The sequence below is a fragment of the Carettochelys insculpta genome, chromosome 6 (assembly GCF_033958435.1).
Source record: "Carettochelys insculpta isolate YL-2023 chromosome 6, ASM3395843v1, whole genome shotgun sequence".
Lineage (NCBI taxonomy): Eukaryota > Metazoa > Chordata > Testudines > Carettochelyidae > Carettochelys > Carettochelys insculpta.
The window spans coordinates 78,150,181-78,171,522 of record NC_134142.1 but is presented as its reverse complement, the minus strand read 5'-3'; the positions used below and the strand labels follow the sequence as shown (position 1 = coordinate 78,171,522).

Here is a 21,342-nt window from a genome sequence, read left to right as displayed (position 1 = left end):
AAAAGGTGCATAAACCATTACAGACACATGCTTGTGGTTTTGCTTTTCTTTTCATTATTCTGTTCCCCAGTGCTTTATATTAGCCTCAGTGACTGATCCAAATTCCAATAAAGTACTCCTCCAGCAGGTGTGTAAATGGAATCAATTCTATCATCAGCAAAACCTTGAAGAGGAAGATCCTGCAAAACTTCAAGTCTATCAGCTCATTGGATATTTTGATAACATTCCCTCCTGCCCCAGCTCCCGAGTTATTGTCTTGTGACCCTAAGACTTCAGCATCAGTTCATAAATCCCAATGACTACCATTTTATCCTTTGTATAAAAAATTAACTGGAGAACTGGGATGGAGCATATTTTCCAAGTCAAATTAAATGGAAGAGTCTGGTAACACAAGAATAAATGAGCAAACTAACATTTTATTTTGGTTTAGTAACACTTTGAACTGTCCATTACAGCTGCTGGCTGAGCAGAGACTGACCAATAACCCATCCAAAAATGTTTGTAGTTCAGCCCAGGAAATAAATAGAAAAAATATCACCCCTAGAGTTTGAAGCTTGGGTCAATCTAGACAACCAATACCTCTAGGTATGCCTTCACTACCTGGAAGACCAACCCAGGTAGGATTGACCTTCTAGGGTTCAATTTTCATACACCTAGTGGGGAAGCATGAAATTAAACTATCTGGGGTTGGCTGTTGACCTCTGTACTCCTCAATATCTTCTGAGGAAGTTGATTCTAGCTATGCAATTGCTATAGCTAGAATTTCATATTTACAATAAATTTTAATGCCTAGAGTAGATCTGGTCCTTAATGATCACCTTCCTAGTAAATGTACAGAGCAAAATTGTACTTTGAAATCACTATGTCCAGGGGACTGTTACCCTGATCTTTTGTGGGAAAGCTGCTAGAACTCTTAGAGTACAAAAGATAGTAAACAACAGATAGGAACCAGGAGTGGTTTTCCAGGCTTTTTAAAAAAAGTCAACAGAATGTCTTCTTTCAGAAGACAGATGGGATTTCTAATTGTACACACAACAAATAGAATAATGGGAAAAAAGCAAACACATTTGCTTCTCTTACATAGTCATGAATAGTCAAGTCCAAAAAAAGACATCTACCAGGAAACAATGTTGCATCACAGTATTTATTATAGCTCCTAGGAGATGGGGCTGACCTTTTCAAAAGTTTGGATCTGGTGCCGAACTTTGCAGCTGCCTTCTTTTGACAATGGACCAAAATTGAAGCCGTACATCTGAACACTTGTGAACGTCGAAATTATTTGGGTCTAAATCTGAATCCAAATTTTGCAGCTCGGGTATATTTTGAACATTCATGGTAAGAAGCTTAAACAGAAAACAGATAAAAATGCCATTGTTATTCCCATTGAAAAAGAAGATTTTGCAAGCAGATGTCTCCCTTTAATGTTTATCCTCTCAGCATTATTTTAAATACAGGTTGGTTACAAATCCTTCTCCAAGGTATTCTCTAGGTGACTGAAGAGAGTGAAGTAAGAGAGGCATAAAACTGCTGACAAAAATGATCTCTGATTTCACTTATATGAGGGTTAGTTGCTCATACTTGGATTTAAAAAAAACATCTACAGTGATATTATTGATACCAATTCAGGAAACATCTCTATTCAGAACAGCACAAAGCATGTGCTTAATGTGAAGCACATGCATAACTTTCCATTGATTTCAATGGGAGATAAGCAAAAATATTTGACTTCAAAACAATGCTTAAGCATTCGGTTGACCAGGGAAGAACTTGCTGAAACAGGGTCATTCCTTGCAGGCTAAACAATTCCAAAAGCAAGCTCTTCAAAAACACCATCAAAACAATGGAAAAGCAAAACCACATTTGCTCCATGTTGATATATCAGGATATTTATGTTTGATCATCTATGGGCTCTTCTCTAAGGGACAGAAGTCCAAATAAGCACCCCTCACAAAAAATACACTAAGTGACCTTCCTTACTGGTACCTGTAACACAGAAATCTATTTGCTTCAGGTTGCAAGTTCCTGAAAGCCACTAGGCAAAGAGTCCAGAAATCTTCAGTGTTTGCAGTTGTTTAATACAAATACTTCAGACATGCTATTTAGGGACTATTTTTACACTTGTTAACAACCAAAGTCAGGTTTCATTATGGAGCAGAATACGGGATTCTGCTTGCCAGTGGAGCAGGGCAACAGTAATTAATGCTATATTGTCAGAACCATAGGGAGTGGGAGGGGGTGAAACAGTCTCCCCATCACACATCCAGAGCGCATCCAAATATAGACCCTTGATTTCAGAAGAGCAGACTTCGACTCCCTGAGAGAGCTGATGGACAGGATCCCCTGGGAAGCTAATATGAAGGGGTAAGGAGTTCAATAAGACCTCTTTAAAATACTGCCAGCTCTCCTGAAGGCACAGGAATAAACCATCCCACTGCACAGTAAGAAAAGCAAATAGGGTAGGCCACCAGTTTGGCTTACGCAAGAAATCCTTGGTGAGCTTAAATTCAAAAAGGGTATGTAAGAGAAGTGGAAACTTGGACAGATGACAAAGGAGGAGTATAAATATATGGCTGGAGAATCCCGGGGGGTAATCAGAAAAGCAAAAGCACAACTGGAACTGTAGCTAGCAAGGAATCTGAAGGGAAACAAGAAGGGTTTATACAGGCATGTTAACAATAAGAGGGTTATCAGGGTGTGTGTGTGTGGGGGGGCCGTTATTGGATGAGGAGGTAACCTGGTGACAGATGATGTGGGAAGGCCTGAAATACTCAATGCTTTTTTTGCCTCATTCTTCATGGACAAAGTCAGCTTCCCAACTATGGCAGTAGGTAATGCAGTTTGGGAAGGAGGTGGGCAGCCCTCGGTGGAGAAAGAACAGGTTAAGAGCTATTTAGAAAAGCTAGATGCACAAAAATCCATGGGTCCCGATTTAATGTCACCAAAGGTTCTGAGGGAATTGGCAGATGTCATTGCAGAGACTTTGGCTATTATCTTTGAAAACTTGTGAATATCAGCAGAGGTCCTGGATTATTGAAAAAAGGCAAATTTAGTGCCCATCTTTACAAAAAAAAAAAAAAAAGAAGGATACTCCAGGGAACTATAGACCCATCAGCTTTACCTCAGGCCCCGGAAAAATCATGGAGGGGATCCTTAAGGAATCCATTTTAGAGCACTTGGAAGAGGGGAAGTGATCAAGAATAGTCAACATGGATTCACCAAGGGCAAATCATGCCTGACCAATCTGATTAGCTTCAATGCTGAGGTAACTGGCTCTGTGGACATGTGGAAGTCAATGGATGTGATATACCTTGACTTTAGCAAAGCTTTTAATACAGTATCCCAAAACATTATTGCCCATAAGTTAAGGAAGTATGGATTAGATACATGGACTGTAAGATGGATATAAAACTGGCTTGATGGATGAGCCCAATGGATAGTGGTCAATGGCTCAGTGTCTGGTTGGCAGCTGGTTTCAAGCTGAGTACCCTAAGGATCAGTTCTAGAGCCAGTACTGTTCAAGATCTTTATTAATGCCCTGTATGAGGGGATAGATTGCAACCTCGGCAACTTTGCAGATGACACTAAGGTAGGGGGTCAGGTAAATACATTGGAGGGTAGGGATAGGGTCCAGAGTGACCTAGACAAATTGGAGGATTGGGCCAAAAGAAATTTGATGAGGTTCAAACAAGGAAAGGTGCAGAGAGTCCTGCACTTGGGACAGAAGAATCCCAAGCACTGTTACAGGCTGGGGACTGACTGGCTGAGAAGCAGTGCAGCAGAGAAGGACCTGGGGATTACAGTGAATGAGAGGCTGGATATGAGTCAGTATTGTGCCCTTGTAGCCAGGAAGGCTAATGGCAAACACTCATCCTTTGTTAAACGAGTACTTTGATGAGTACGCACTTAAATGAGGGACACATATACCTCCCCTGGTTCATTTAATGAGTGAACTCTCCCCACTCATATGTGTAACCCCCTTCCCTGCAGCTCCAACCTCCGGTAGTCTGGCCCCCACTCCCCGCCAGCCCTGCAGCCCCAACCCACTGCAGCCAGACCCCCCGCTGGCCCTAACGCCAGTCCCCCCTGCCGGCCCTGCACCGCAGCAGCCTAACCAGCCCTGTAGCCAGACCCCCCTGCCAGCCCCATACCATGGCAGCCTAACCAGCCCTGTGGCCCCGCAGCCAGACACCCCTGCTGGACCCATGGCCCTGTACTGCGGCAGCCTAACTGGCCCCGCAGCCAGATCCCCCTGCCAGACCCTCAACCTGAACCCTCCGCTGCCTGCACCAGGGCCCCAAACTGCGGCAGCCAGACCCCCTTGCCAACCGTGCAGCCAGATCCCCACCTGCTGCCTGTATCCCCCCATGGCCCTGAAGCCTGAACCCCACACCAGAATTTAATCCATGCTTCTGCTCATGGCCGCAAAGTGCCCCCAGCCTTTAATTCTCCCAAACCTAAGGTTTCACTCAACTTTCAAAAGCAGTGCCACCTGCTGCCACTCCTCCAAGGTAAGAGCCCTTAGGAACCACTCAGAGACTTCTACATCAAAACAAAAAAGCAGTCCAGTTGCACTTTAAAGACTAACAAAATAATTTATTAGGTCGTGAGCTTTTGTGGGATAGAAAGCTCACCACCTAGTAAATTATTTTGTTAGTCTTTAAAGTGCTACTGGACTGCTTTTTTGTTTTGATAGTATATAGCCTAACACAGCTCTCTCTCTCTCTCTCTGAGACTTTTACATGTATTTTAATAGGAATTTAGTGTCCCTCTTATGAGTTTTCACCTACGAGCAGAATGCTGGGAATCAACTGTGCTCATGTAATGAGTGATGAGCGTATTGGGGTGCATTAGGAGAAGCATTTTCAACAGAAATCAGAGAGGCTATTATTCCCCTCTACTCAGCACTGGTGAGGTCACATCGAGAGTATTGTGTCCAGTTCTGGGCCCCCCAGTATAGAAAGGATGTGGACGCACTGGAGCGGCTTCAGTGGAGGGCAACAAAAGTGATTAGGGGGCTGGAGCACAAGACCTGTGAAGAGAGTCTGAGAAATTTGGGCTTATGTAGTTTGTAGAAGAGGAGACTGAGGGATAATTTAATAGCAGCCTTCAACTTCCTGAAAGCAGGCTCTAAAGAGGATGGAATGAAACTGTTCTCAGTGGTGACAGATGGCAGAACAAGGAGCAATGGTCTGAAGTTACAGGGGGAGAGGTATAGGTTGGATATTAGGAAACATTATTTCACCAGGAGGGTGGAGAAGTACTGGAAGGCATTACCAAGAGAGATGGTGAAATCTCCATCCCTGGAGGTTTTTAAGTCCTGGCTTGACAGAGTCATAGCTGGAATTTTTTAGTTGGGGTTGGTCCTGCTTTAGGCAGAGGGCTGGACTAGAAGACCTCCTGGGGTCCCTTCCAGCCCTGGAATTCTAAGATTCCATGATTCTATGAATATTGAATACTAACAGTGGCAGAAAACTAACAAAAACAAAAAACAAACCACCACAAAACTATAGATTGGTTAAAAAGTAGCCTTAGAACTAATGAAAATGGTTAATTGGGCTCATGCCAGGACAAGTTTTTCTCAGAATTATTACAGACAGGCCCCATTAGTACCAACAGAGGTTAACGAGATGCTTTGAAGAACTCTTGTACAGACGTTAACTGGACTACCCTCACAACTCAACCTCGATGTAGGCTAAAATACCATTATTCCCTCTTTGCAGATGTGTACAGAGACACAGAGAACTCTCACCTTCAAATCATGAGCATCTCAAAGCTTTTGGATATGCAACTTCAGGGATCAGAGTACTAATTTGTGGAGGGGCTGAGCATCTGCAAATACCAGTGACTTCAAACTGAAGTTGTGGGGTTCCTTATCTCTAAAAGTTAGGTTATTTCATATTACATAACCATGAACTAGCAGGCACATGTTTTAAAATGTTGGCCTCCTATTTATTCAGGATCCTACAGGGAGTGGTGGCATGTAAGGATCAGAGTGCAGGCGTACCTGGCTCCCCACCATTATGCCTACCCCACTTTTTCCAAATTCTTAAAGTCAAAATGGATAAGGTTCCTTTTAAATTCAGAGCTCCAAGAGGGAGAACACATGTTCTAATGCAGGAGTCTGCAACCACAATAGCAAGAAGAGCCAGTTTTTCAAATTCAGTTACAAAAATCAATACTTGAGGAGCCGCAATGCATGGGAATAAGAGCCAGTCCTTGATAAGTAACGTCAAATCCTACGTTTTGTAACAGCACACACACAATGATTCGTACCAGTTAGAAAGTTGTTACCCCTATGCACAGGCTTTACCCGCCTCAGTCCTCAAATCCGCCATCCTATCCCATCCCCCAAACCTGTCCCCCCATTCCCAGGCTTAACTCCTCTCAGCCCCAAAATGATTTAGCTGCCTGAGACGAGGAGCTCCACATGCTGCCCTTGCTCCTCCACAGCCACTGCCTCCCCTCTGCTGCCTCCTTCTCGGTGCAGCTCTGGTGGGGCAGGCTCAGCCGCCCCTCCCCCAGCTCTCCGGCAGCCTTAGAGTTCCCCCCTGTGCAGTGCATGGGTGGCTCCCTGCCCTACTGGCTTCCTCTTCCAGGGCTTCCTGCCCCTCCTGCTGACTCCACTTGCAGCTCCGGAGGCTGCCGTTGCTTAAACAAAAAAAAAAGACAAGTCCAGTTTTAATGGTGGGCATTGTTTAAGCGGCCTCAGCCTCCACAGCTGCAACTGGATAGACTGGTCCGGGCAATTTCTTTAAACAAAAACAAGAAAGAAATGTTTGACAAAAAAAGTTCCCCCATAGTTGGAATGGGCAATAAATATGAGCTGCCAGGGAGATGACAAAGCTAATGAAGCAATAGGGACCCCCAGAGAAGAAAAGCCCACTTAGAGCAGAAGATCCCAAAATGCAGGACGTGCCCTCACAGGTGGTCTGGGCAGGGTCTGGGCCAGCACCCACAGGGCGGGGAGGGGAATGCCACCCAGCCCTGCTCCACTCCCAGCAGCAGCTCCAGTCCTGGCCGCAGCTAAGCTCAGCCTCCCTGAGGCCTCCACTCCCAACCCAAACCTGTCCTCAGTCTCAGCCTTGACGCTCCTTACCCCAGTTCTTCCCACTCTGAGCCATGGTCCTGCTCCCATCTCTGGGTCCTGGGGAGGCAAGAGGGGCTTCAACCACGAACATTTTGTGGCAAGTGTCTTACAGGGTCGGAAGTCAGTTCAGAGACACTAGAAGGAGCCATCTCAGGTTTGTGGTATTGAGAGTTAGGAGCAAAGATGGGTCATAGCTGCTGAACTCTGACCTCTGTATTTTAAGTCCCAGCTAGACAAAGTCCTGGCTGGGATGAATTAGTTGGGGTTGATCCTGCTTTAGGCAGGGGACTGGCCTCCATGACCTCCTGAGGTGCCTTCCAGCCCTAGGATTCTATGTCCTTTCTTTTGCCAAGTGCCAAAGATGACAACTTTGTGCCTGGGCTCCTTGGAGAAGTGCTTCCTTTTGCCCAGATGACATTGATGCCAACGTAGCGGCTGATGATTTGGGCATCTGAGATCCTGTAACATACCCACCGAGTGAAATCACTGCTCACCAGGGCAAAGACAGCAACTGCCAGATTTCTGAAGCATTGGTATCACTTCCAGCTGAGTCTGCAGAGGCTTTTCTAAAGACAAAGCTTCTGGCTAGCCCCACTCACTCTCCAGGTTACACTTGGGTTAAGAATGATAGCTGGAACATCACTCCCACATATCTTTCTCCCAGAAAAAGCCAGCAAACAGGACTACTTGCTAATAGGTATCCAAGCATCACATGTGGGACAGGTCTTAGCCAACAGGTGTAAAACAAATCAATCGACATATGGTCAAAGCAAATAGACTACATACAAGCAGTGCTTTTTTGTGAAGAGGAGGAGCCAGTACTCAGCTGGTTCCACAACCCCTTATTCTCCACTGGGGCTGCTCACGTGCCGGTATTCAAAACCACACTGTGTACAAGTAAATCAGACAGCATGCAGAGCCAGCAGTCACTCTAGGGGTTCCATCTTGCTAGCTCAGACTGTAAGAAGGAACTGAGGATGGATTGGGTCCCACTCCACCCTATATGCCCTCAGCAGGGTGGGATGGGGCAGTTATCCAGGGCCAAGATGCAGCCCCAACAGACAGGGCCAGCCAAAATAATCCAGTCTCTCATACATGGTATGTGTATGCCAAGAGACGCATTTGTATGCACAATCATTCAAAGAGAAAGGAAATGCCTCCATTATAAATCCTCTAGAGAGCTACAAAGTTAATGGAGCACTGCATACTGGAAGGATGGCCGGTGGGTGGGAATAGGAAAAGCATGGGGTTAGAACCTTACGAAAATGAGGAGCTATCTTCATGCTTTAATGTTCAAAGAAATTATTCTGGGACAAGCTGAAAACAAGAAATGGAATGACACGCTGATAGTTTAGTTGGGCGCAAACAATGCTGGGCAAGCCTTCACAAGGCTCTGTTACATAAGAGAATACAGAGTTCAGACATTTATAGAACACTAAGGACAGTCCATTGCATCTCTGAGGGACAAATGGATGGTTTAATGAACAATGAAAAAAACCAAAACAAACCACCCAACCCAAAACCACAAAACCCAGAAGCAAGTGCCTTTACATGTGGTTAGAGGGGATTTTACCAGCTTTGCTTGGTCCAGATGAGAACTAGATTAATTTACCAACTCAGAAAAACAGGAATTGGGCCCAGTCAGTGACTGAATACATGTAAGTAAGACATTTGAAACAAAACAAAATTAGTATAGATTAGAGCACAAGTCAAATAAAAACAGACAAGACATTAAAAAGGTACAAATATTTAGCCAGTACTCTATTCACTGTAAAAAAATCTAACAACATGAAATCATCATGACTACGAAGAACAGAAATTCTGGGAAATTCAATTGCTTAACTTGAGGAGCCAGACCAGCATCTATTCCTCAAACCCTGGTTTTTGGAAATGATAAAGTGACAAATCTGGAAATCTTTCAGTGCTAGTGTCCAATAAACAGTGTGCAGCATTTATTAACTTTGTTCTCTAGCATAACTAGTATAATTGCTGGATACTTCACAAAAGTGCTTAATAGATTGTTCCCCAAATTCGACCTACTTAAAAATATTATAATTATTGGCAAATATTCTCTAGTTTCCATAGCTATTTAGAGAAACCCCACTTCCAACCACTCCCTTTAAGTTGAAAAACAAACAAAAACATGAACATTTGTGAGACACAGTGCTTTCTCTGGAGGAGTGAGCAGTCGGGGGAGGAGGGAGGAAGAGGAGCTGCTACTTAGCTGGTCTCTCCACCACTTCCAGATAATTCTGCTGCTGGGGCCGCCAAGGTGCCAGTACACAGTACCGGCAAGCACTGGCACCAAAAAAAAAGCACACTGGTGAGACATAATATTAAAGCTCTAGTTGTAGTAAGAAGATTCTACAGAAGCGTAACAAAAGAGAAAAATCTTTCACTTAAATGTCCCAAAGTAGTAGAAACAGTTTCTTTAAGATGGCTAAAACCCAAGCCAAAACAGCATTCTGAATTCATGAAATATATGAAATTAAACAGATCAGAGGTGAAATTGACCTGTCTATTTTGTGTCCAAACTTAAATAAAACGTAACACAAAATATCATGAGAAAGTTATTTCACTGTTACTTGATAACCTAGACAAAGGCAAGGTAATGCATTAAAAAATCTGTGCTAAGTGTCCTAAAGATTAAGAAATTAACAGTTTTAAAAAAATAGAATGGAAAAGTATTTGAGTGTACTAGTTAGTTTGAGATTATTTTAATATTCTCCATTTCAGTGAACAAAATTACTGTACTGTACTGCTGCTTAGCCAGTCAGTCCCCAACCCATAACAATGCTTGGGATTCTTCTGTCCCAAGTGCACTTCTCCTTGTTGAACTGCATGAGATTTCTTTTGGCCCAGTCTTCCAATTCATCCAAGTCATTCTGGATACTCTCTCCCTCTAGCTTAGTGTTGTCTGCAAACTTGCTGAGGGTGCAATCCAGTCCCTCATGCAGGTCATTAATAAAGACACTGAACACCACCGGCCCCAGAATTGAGCCTTGGGCCACTCTGCTTGAAATCAACTGCCATCCAGATAACGAGCCATTAACTGCTACCCATTGGGCCTGATCATCAAGCCAGCTTTCTATCCATCTGATAGTTCATGGATCCAATCTATTTTTCCTCAATTTATGGGCAATGTTTACTGAGAAATGATGACCAAATGGATTGTACCTCAAAACCAGAAAATGTAAAACGCAGAAGGAACACAAGATCCCAAATCATGCGGTAGTGATGAAGGATTTGTCTTCCACAGGAAATTAAGTCAACAGCACTGAGATCCACAGGCAATACCTTCTTCCAGTTAAGTCAGGGAACCGGCAACTCCAGGGCTAACAGGATTTCAGTCAGAGAAGCAGGGATTTCAAGCTGTGAGAACTATGTATGTGAGGTTACAGTTATTTTCATTTGTATCTTATGAAAGGTGGGGACTTTGTCTGTAATTTGAGAAAGATTCCTTGTTAAGATGTACGTGCAATCCTGCACAATAAATTTTGGGCATTGTCTACTGAGAATTGTGTGTGACAATGGACAACTACAGACACTTGTAATGTATCGCAAATCCTTATTTACAAGCAAGTATTGGTGTAGTTTCAAATTCTTGGAATCTTAACTGGGTATACAGATGTTGTTGGTAACTGTAACTGTAAATATACTGAGAGAAAAGTTAGCTTATGATAAAGGTGAAGGATACATGATGATTTTGAATGTTCCTCAGTTTATCCCTCTTGATTTATAAGGTCTTTTCTTTAAATTGCCTTACAGAGTATGCAGTGTTTGCAGCACACTAAGGGTGAGTCAGCAATTTCAAAATTACTTTCCTTTCAGTGGGTTAAATGAGCACATATTTTACAATTTTTTTTTCCCAGCTGAATCCTGGCAGAATCATCCTCAGAGCTAGAGTGAATTCTTTATAAAAGCCTGATGTTGTGCTGTTTTCCTGTGTTCTATGTTCTGTATTCTTTTGTTTCTTTTTTTTAAAACCTCTATTAAGTTGACTCATGGTGCTTTTGGGTTAAGTCTTTGGAGTGAGGCTGGCTTATTACTTCTAGAAGAGCTAATTATTATAATTGTGCACTGAATTGTCTTTCCGAGTCTTCTTTCTTGGGCTCAGAAAAGTATATGGTTTTATTCTCCTTCTGGAAAGTAGATGGAGCTCTCATAGAAGCTAAGTGAGGGGACAATGGAACCTTGGCCCGAGGACAGATTTAGGTAAGCAGTGTATGAGCCCTGGTCTCTAGTGCATGTCAATAGAAGCTCTGGGTGAATGTCTGGAAGTAGTACTGTCTTCAGGCTGAAAGATGCAGTGTTTCTCCCCCCCTGCCCCCCAGGAAAAAAGGTGCTGGAACTCCCCACAGCCCCAAACCACCGCCCCTGCCCCCAAGCCTAACCCCCTTTCAGCCCTAAACTGCCTCCCCCCAAAAAAACCCCAGGATTCACTTATTTACCAGGAGATCTGCATGCTGCCACCCCTTCCACTGCTCCTTCACGAGCTGCCATCTCCTCTTCACTGTGTCTGCATGGCTCCCTGCATGCACAGCATGTTCAGGGCACCTCCCAGTGGCCTCCCAGGCTGAAAGAGCAGGATTTAATTAGTTTAACAGCCAGATCCCTCCTGCTGGCCATTAAACCAATTAAATTGAGTTCTACTCTTCCAGCACAGCAGGCAGAGAGCCAGAGGTGTGAGCGGCAGCAGCAGGAGCCACAAATGGCTCTTTAAAGAGACACTTGTGTCTTGAAGCTGCCCAGCCAGCTTCCAAAATGGTAGAGCTGGAACTCTGTTCTGGTGCATCCCACCAGAAAGAAAAAAAAAAGCAAAAGCAGCTCTGGAAAGATGTCAAGATGCCAGAATATCGATTCACATAACAGACAATTGCCTCTAGCCCTAGTTCTGCCAAAGCTGCTCCTAGCACAAAGTACCCTTCAAACCAGTTTAATCAACCCCAGAAGATCACTCACGCTACGGTGACACTTCTGTGTCATATAGGTTTTATGCCATCCTCCTCTTCTTCTACCAGCTGGAGAGATAGGGTCAGGATACCACATTATGGCTGACCGTCTATACTCCGTTGATTCTGGCTAGGTCAAGCTCCCCATCAGGAAATGCAGACAGCCTAACTTGCTGCTAAGTTACATGAGCTATTTAAAGCCTGCTGTATGTCTAAGGGGATTGAAAGTTCTTTCAGTGTTTATAAAACATGTTTCTTTCATGCAGAAGAATTTATAATTTTATGTAAAAATGTGACTTTGCATGCAAAATTCTTTCCAATGGGTAAAACCTCAAATCCACTAGGGACAGTGTATTTCAACCTCAGCTGAGCCTTGTGTAATCAGTCACTCAATAAGGCAGTTTTACCATCTCTGCATAATAAACTATGGGTATTCAAAAGGGAAAAAAAGTGGAAGTTAAATACATTCATTAGATGTATAGAATACTGAAGGCCAGGGCAGAGGAGCATTTTTGTATTCTCATCACCACAACTTTACTCTGATTGGAGATTTAGGAAGACACTAGACTGTAGGACTGAGCAACACTGTTACAGAGCAGATCCTGGTGCCAGACTGCTAGAATTTCTCTGTCCTTTCAGGCTGAGTTTATGGTTAGAGATTGGAAAATTTGACTTGGGAAGTGTTATTTGCTATTTTATTCCCACGCTAGACATGCCATCTACAAACCACAATGTCAAGATCTGAATCAGGACATACCATATTGTACAGACAGACAAAAAACATTGTAAACACAAATTAGCGTATATGGTATTTTGAATACTTATTGTCTAATGTAATTTGTCTTTTACAGCACAGAAGCTTTGACAAATATTAGGACTGAGTCAGAACCCCAGAGCTGAACTCCCATGGCACAGGATGCAAGCTGCACAATCAGCTCTTGTCTGTAGAACTGGCTAAATCAAAAGCACAGAGCTGAACCCTTTTCCCAACCAAACTTGTCAAGAATTGAGACCCAAACCCACATTCTGTGCCTTGGGCCAATCTCTGGTTTTACCAAGTATACAGATCTTTAGACATCTTATTAGGAAATACACTGCCTGTAATGCTACTCTTTTTGATTGATAGTTATGCATGCATTGGTAGCAAAAGCCTTAATGGGCAATAGTGACCAAAGGCACAAATGGGAATTAGGTGTTCAGAAGCCCTTGGAAAAAAAATCTAACTGCTAATTGCATTCCTGTAAAAGCTATTTACTCTGTTCATCACACACATCCACAACAAAATATTTCCTGTTGACCTACTGATCACATCCCTTTTCTTCATGGCTTTTCAGCTCAGATATGGATTATCAATAAATTGAAAACTAATTCAGCTAAAAACTACATTACCCTTTCTTTTGGGGGCAGGAAGAGGGAAATGGCATATGTCCCTTATCCCACTGGTGGTTTGGCCCTTTAGTCAGGTTCCTGCAACTCTTTCCTGGGCTTGCTACCTACAACAGACAGATTCAAGGAACAACATGCCAAGAAAGTTGTGAACAATCCTTAACATCTTCAGCATTGACACCCTCATGCAGGAAATCAGTGAAAAAAATTACATCTAAAGACTAAAAGTGAAGTTCATTGGTTACATGCAGTTACTCAGCAAAGCACAGTCTAAATGGCTCATAGGATGGTCCGATATTATCTGGGAGTTCGAGATCTGCTTCCTGTCATCAAAGCAATACTTTCACATGCAGCAGAGATTTCCACAGTATTATGTACTCATATTCAGGACCAGATTAAGAAAAGAGATTGAGGGGGTGCAGCCCAGGGCCTCAGACTAAAGGAATCCAGCAAAAAGATCTCAGGGGTTCCAAAAATTCAGTTCTTTTTGGGAGGTCTTGGCTTGCAACCTCAAAGCCACTGCCTGGTTGGGAGTGGTGGGCATAGATCTGCACACATCATAATATTTTTTTCACAATACACTGCTGTCTGTCTGGCCCTTTCCTGCACCTTGTTAAGAACAGAAATGAAATATTAAACAGAAAGTTACAAGAAAAGAAAAACTATCAGGCAAGCCCTTAGCTGCCAGCCAGTAGGTTTCAATCTTGCAAACTTTTTCATGTCTCCCGATTGGTATTCAGTATAGCCAACCGAATTCAATTATTCCTTTTTCAAAGTTATCCATGAGAGAGGCAAGCTGAAAAGCAAAAGAGCAAATCCATCAACAGACTCTTTATAAATACACTATTGGCTGGCACCAGAGTCAAAGTAGTAAGCAATTACACTTTACGAAAGAATGTTACAGCACAACGCCATTCTTCATATCAATGCCATTGTAAGCTATTAGTGCATGGAACCATTGGCACAGAAGACTATTTAGTAATAAGAGTTTCCACATGACCATAATTCTAGGAATCATATCACATGAGACCCACTACTTCATCCCTCTGCTGTGGTTCCTTCTATATGATATTTGGTAAAGGACATACCCCCAAAAATAAGTTGGAACAGGGACAATGTGCGCGCAGAACTGCACAAACACAAAATGGTAGTCTCAGGAAGGAGATACATGAAGTTCTCACAACACTAAAGCTTCATCACATTTAAAATATATATTTCATAGCACCAATGTAATCTTAAATCCTTGAGGCAGCAGCTGATCTGAAGGAAATCTGGGTAAGATCAGATGGTGCCTCAGTTTCCCCCCACATAAGTTAGCAATTCCAGCTGTCATACGCTGTTTGATTGCTGCAATGACTTAGCTCTTTGGTTGTCAGAAAAGTCCACCTCCTGTAGGGTATCAAGGTTCAAATGGACTCCAAGCTCAGAAGAGTTTTCTGTCCCTACCTGAGAGGTGGAGTCCTTCCTTCTGAGAGGCTGTCTTCATTTTCAAAACAATCTTCCACACCTCTCCCATGCCTTTGGAGGGCGCTGACTCACAAATCTGCTCTCTCTGTGGAGTCCTTCACCATCCAACTTCTCCTGAGAAATAAAAAAGTGAATGTCTGTCAGAACCTTTCAATTCTTCCCTCCCTGATCCAGTTTGGAGTCTACATTCCACTTAAACAGAGCTCTTGCTGGCCAGACAGCTGCTTATCATCAGCGCCTACAGCCTGAAATGGAATGCTGCTAATCAGTCACAGGTGGGCTGGGTTCTGTGCCTCCCCTGTGTCAGGTCCCTATGCCACTCACTGAAATGTAGCCTGGCTGTAGCTGTGTGGACAGAGGAGTGGCTGGGCCACATCTGAATGGTGTTGTGAGCCCATGTGCCAGGTTGCAACAACTAGAGCAGACACAGTCCTGTAGGCCAGGAACTGGAGCTGCTAGGGATGTGCTCGGGAAACATGAAGTGCCCTCATGATAGCCATGTCTACACGTGCTGGCTACTTCAAAGTAGCCGTGCCAACTTCGAAATAGTGCCCACGTGGCGAGCGCTATTTCGAAGTTGAAATCGATGTAAGGTGGCGGGACGTCGAAGTCGCTATCCTCATGAGGAGATGGGAATAGCGCCCTACTTCGACGCTGAACATCGAAGTAGGGCACGTGTAGCCGATCCGCGTCCCGCAACATCGAAATAGCGGGGTCCACCATGGCGGCATCAGCTGAGGGGTTGAGAGACACTCTCTCCAGCCCCTGCAGGGCTCTATGGTCACCGTGTGCAGCAGCCCTTAGCCCAGGGCTTCTGGCTGCTGCTGCTGTAGCTGGGGATCCATGCTGCATGCACAGGGTCTGCAACCAGTTGTCGGCTCTGTGGATCTTGTGTTGTTTAGTGCAAGTGTGTCTGGGAGGGGCCCTTTAAGGGAGCGGCTTGCTGTTGAGTCCGCCCTGTGACCCTGTCTGCAGCTGTCCCTGGCACCCTTATTTCGATGTGGGCCGCTTTGGTGTGTAGATGCTCCCCTGCAGCGCCTACTTCGATGTACTGCTGCCCAACATCGACGTTGAACGTCGATGGCACCAGCCCTGGAGGACGTGTAGACGTTATTCATCGAAATAGCTTATTTCGATGTCGCTATTTCGATGTAGCATTCACGTGTAGACGTAGCTGATATCTGCACTAGATTGGATTAGGGGGCCAGAGTGGAGAGTGCTGCTGCAGGAGACCATTATCTGCTTTGTAGGGCAAGGGGGTGGTAGTGGAGTCTGCATCCCCTGTTAGATAGGCAGGCAGCACGACTGACTCGTTTTCCCCTGGTTGCAAAACCAGACTGCCACTAGCTGGGCCTCATTTTAGCACCTTCTCCCTAGTTGTTACAGTCCCTGCTATGGCTGCTTCTGTTCATAGGACTGGAGTTTGTAGCTGAGTCCTCCAATGCTTAGGGTGACCATATTTCCCTTTCCCCAAATACAAGAGGGAGCAACTGGCTGACCCACCTGAATCACAGATGTGGGGGCAGGCAGGGGGCTGCTGTGTGGGGATGCCGGAGTGCAGCAGGGAGGGGGCTGGGAGAAGCTAAGGAACCCCGGCCAGCTAAGGTGTCCCACTCACTACCAACCCCCACAACCGCAGCCTCCCCAACCCCCAGCCTCCCCATCCCCTTGCCCTGTAAGACCACAGCTTCCCCAACCTGCTGCTCACTGCCAGCCCTCCCACCCGCAGCCTCCCCGAGCTCACTGCCAGTTGCCCTGCACAAAACCCGGCTGGGCTAGGTCCCGCAGGGTGGGGGGCAGCGTGAAGCCTGGCTGCGCTCACCTTGGCCCCAGTCTGCCATGGCTGCGTCCTGCCTCCGTCGGGAGCTGCCCTTACTCTACCTCCGGGCCAGCTGGCTGCTGGGAGGGTGGGGGAGGAGTGGGGACACTGGTCGGGACTCAGCAGCACCCCCCTCTGCTCCTCTGCCTGCCTGAGAGCCCCAGGCCTGAGGGGGGCTGGGCCTAACAGGAGGGCTGGGTTAGACCCCATGTGGGGGGAGGGAGCTCAGCCCTGCATCCCCTTCCTCCAGGACCTAGTGAGGAAGCTGGCAGGACAGTTCCCCAGCACAAGGCGGGGTGGCACCCCGCAGCCAGGACAGGGCAGGAGTCCCTGCCTGCTCCCTCTGGTATGGTCTGTGTGCATACAAGTACTGTACTTGCTCTCCACGTGCTCTCCAGCCAGCAGTGGCACCTGAGCGCCCACAGGGGGCTGAATACTGGGCAATTAACCCATTGGTTGAAATAAATCGGACTGCCTTTCTAGCGCCCAAAATACGAGGCTATCCCGCCAAAACCGGGACGGATGGTCACCGTATCAAGGCCACAACTTGAGGGGACAAAGAAAGACAGCACCTGGGTCTTAGTGCCCCAGAATTTGTAGGCAGTCTCTGCTGCACATCTTTGGATGCAGGAGCTGGAGGAAGGGGTACCTCCAGCTGGGCCTCATTATACACACACCCCAGTGCAGCAGCCCCTGCTTTGGATGCATCTGTTACTACCCACTGGATTCTCCGGCTGGCTTCTCTCTGCATTGCATCAATACTGTAGTGCACCAGATTGGAAAAAAGGTAGGTTTGATGTATTAGGACCTTAGGGGATATGAGCTTGGATTCTAAAATGCTCTAAAGTAGATATGGTTTGTTAAATGACTGAAGTTCCCTCTCCCAACACTGCCTGATTAACCTGTATCTGTATGACCAAATGAGCTAAACAATTGTTAAATGAAAACAATGCAATTAGTCCTTCAAAATGAAAGATTAGCCAGCTGAAATTAGTTTATTTTCAGTACAGTCTCTGTGTCTGGCTGAAACATTCTGCAAATGCTCATATGAGAGCGTAACATGCAAAATCTGAACAGAATTAATGGGGCTTCTGACTTTGAACAAAGAGACAATACATGGTTCAGCAAAGTTTTATATCTTTCAACTCTAAATTTCCAGCCTGCCCTGTTATGTGAAACCCCTGTGTATCTCCTGTTCTGAGGACCTGACCTAATTGCAGTTGAAAAGTTCCCATTGACTACGCAGAGCTGTGGGTGCTTATGGAAACTCAGAGATTCAGATGAGTGGTTTCTACAACTTGGGATTCGAACTGGGACCACTTTGGAAGCAGTCGGGAATAGACTGTAAGTCACATGCAGTGAAATCTTAGCTCCCCAGAAGTCAGTGAGCGTTTGGCTGTTGACTTCAGTGATGGCAGGGTTTCATTCCTGACTCCTCATCCTGGAAGTCAGCCGAAAGATTATACTTCTGACCCTTTAATTCAATATTTAGTGTCAGGCTTCTTCCTTGCTGTGTTTTTCAGCTATGAATTACATTTTTTTATTCCCTGAAGACATATGTGAGGGTTAATGTAAGTATGCCAGCACAGGGCCTGATTCTCATTTCCCCTAAAATCCCTTCACGCTACTCTGACTGTGTGAAGGGAACTTAAAGTGGGTATTAATAACATTAACATCAGCAGTATTATGTGGCCCATCGCTTTGCTAAATATCCCAATGATACCTCAATACACTATTGCTAAAACCCATGTAGACAGTTTAATAAGCAAATAAATTTCAGAGAAAGGGTGAAGTTTACTATTGGCATAAGCAAGCACAAGTTGGCTTCAATGGATTTATCTCCACTTATGCCAATGATTAAATGTTTTTAAAGTAAAAGCAAACAAATATGCACCATAAATGGTATTACAATAGAATAGCTGGTTTAGAACACAGTGTTGATGCTTAAAGTTCCTGCAGGGGTAGCAGAAAAACTCAAAACGCCGACCAGCCAAGCATTTTGAAAGAAAGCCATATTAACACAATATTACTTTTGCCTCCTAGTATAATAAATCCAGTCTTTAAGAGATGTTTAAAAGTTCACTTCACCAAGGACCATAAGTGTTTTTGACCATGTTAATGTCATCAATAAAATAGTAAATTGATGTATACAACTCCTTCCAAGAGATGGAGAGGTGAAATATGTGTGTAAAACTACTCCTGTGTAGTGTTTTATTAAAGCAGAGACAGAGAGATTTGGGCCCAGGTTTGTTATTTAAAATTATGGCTACTTCACCTTCAGGTTTTGTTGTTTTCCTGGGTGCGTACTAGAACAGGTGTGCAAGTTGAAAAACATCCAGCATACACAGTAGGACAGGTTTGGTTCTAGGAATAATTGAATGTGCATGTCAGACTCAGGACTGGCATGGCCTTTGTAGCTACAGATTGACAAACATTTTTGTGCACAAAGGGTGTAATATAGGCGATGCCAAACTAGATTAGATCAATGATCCACTGGGATATAGAAAGCTCTTGGCAAAGGGTCTGCTGTTCTGCACAAACAACTTTTGTCTCAGACCTGACAAACTCACCACACCAAATAAGTCTTGCAGGATATTTATTGGTAAGAAGTAATATTCAAGGAATCCACAGGAAATTCATAACTGTCAAGACTCAGTCGTTATGGTGGTACGTATGGGTAATATTTAGGGAAGAATGTGAATATATGAAAGTATATTTTCTGGTCTTGGACTAAATGTTGGTCACCAGGGGATTTTGGGTATGTCTACGCAGCAAAAACCCAGGGCTCGGCCATGCCAGCTGATACAGATTCAGACTAAGGGGCTGGTTTTTGCTGTGTGGATTTAAGGGCTCAGGCTGAAGCCTGAGTTCTGGGACTCTCCCAGAGCAGCATTTCTCAAATGGAGCCACAAGGGCGTTTTCTGGCAGCCATGACAGTCCTCTGGGCAGAGAGGTGAGAGAAGGGACAAAGGAGGGGCTTCTCCCTGCAGTGCCCACCCAGAGGCTCTGATAGTGGGCTTCAGCTATGGAGATTCGGGGGCACGTTAGTGCCCCTCCGTGGCTCAGCCAGAGCTCTGGGGACAGGCTTCAGTCTTGAGGCTCTGATGGTGGGCTTCTTGCTTCAGGCCCTGGGGGTGGGCGGGACTCCTGGCTTCAGTCTGCTCTCCCAGCTGCAGCCATGGGCATCAACCTCTGGGCTTCAGCAGGACTGTCCTTAGTGCATGCCATTGTCAAGGAGGCATAGGAGTCTGCAGAAGGGAGCTCAGGGCAATGGAGGTGAGGAGAAAGCTGCATAGGCCAGGGGGATCTGTGGGAGGCCAGTGGATGAAGCTGGAGGCAGAGGTGTTGAGGAGGACCAGCTGGCCAGCCAGCAAGGGCCAGGGGCTCCAAAATACAACTGTATGCGATTTTTATTACAGAGTTTGCATAAACTACATAAACACATGACAATGATTTGGATATGTGTATGTGCACATTTTGGGGTTTTTATAAGTATTTTAGAAAAATTTGCCAGAGCATCCACCAGCAAGACTTTATACTGTATTTGTTCCCATGACAAAACTTTTTCTTGTTGAATCTTTCTTACATAAGTCTCCTTTTAAGACCACACACAACTGCGTGTGAGTTTACAGGCACAGTGATTTAAAGGTAAAACTACAGGATGAAACTCTGAAATCCTGGCATTCTTTCATCCAGTAACATGTGGTCCTGACAGACCATCTTCCAGGACTTGAGAGTCCTGGGGCTGGGAGGAAGAGGGGTCAGCTGGACCAATGGCAGGAGCTTAGGACAGCCACAGCTGGTCTGGTGGCAATGGGGGTGGGGACCGAGCAGCAGCTAGGGTGCCTGGGTGTGAATAGCAACAGTGGGAGGCCCTTTCCCCGGGAGCAGTGGCCAGAGGTGTGAACCTGGCAGGCTGGGGAGTGGCAGCTTGCAGTTGCTCATTGTCGGGGCGGGGCAGGAAGCTGCGGCCTAGGGAAGCTGCAGCTGGGGAGCAGTGGCGGGGGGCTGACAGCATTAGGGGAAGGGGTTGGGAAGCTGTGTGCGAGAGCGGGGAGGGGAGCCTAGGAGCCGGGGACAGACAGAATTGACCTTCTCAGGTCAGGCAAAATCCCTGATCTGGGACTGTTCAGGTCGAGGGTGGTGGGCCAGGGAGGTTGAACCTGCAGTAAAACTGGGGTGCACTACTCCACTGGGGCAGATCAGGGATTTCTGGTGCGGAGCCATTATCAGGTTGTGTATTACAAGGGAATGTTTTAAAGGGATTCTGGGACTGGTTTAGCCTAAAGAAGAATGCTAGAGTGGCAAACAGTCTTAGGCTGCGTCTACACGTGCACGCTACTTTGAAGTAGCGGCAGTAACTTCGAAATAGCGCCCGTCACGTCTACACGTGTTGGGCACTATTTCGAAGTTGAAATCGACGTTAGGCGGCGAGACGTCGAAGTCGCTAACCCCATGAGCGGATGGGAATAGCGCCCTACTTCGACGTTCAACATCGAAGTAGGGACGTGTAGACGATCCGCGTCCCGCAACATCGAAATAGCGGGGTCCTCCATGGCGCCCATCAGCTGGGGGGTTGAGAGATACTCTCTCTCCAGCCCTTGCGGGGCTCTGTGGTCACCGTGGGCAGC

The 21,342-nt window shown here is 45.4% G+C and overlaps 1 long non-coding RNA gene across 1 annotated transcript in view; it reads right to left on the bottom strand.

Annotated features, from left to right (window-relative positions):
- LOC142014587 (uncharacterized) overlaps positions 1–12,119 on the bottom strand; it is an 83,204-nt gene extending 71,085 nt beyond the window's left edge. Inside the window, exon 1 of the long non-coding RNA XR_012645985.1 lies at positions 12,050–12,119. This is a non-coding gene — a long non-coding RNA (uncharacterized LOC142014587). The remainder of the gene's footprint in view (positions 1–12,049) is intronic.
- Positions 12,120–21,342: the final 9,223 nt, after the last annotated feature.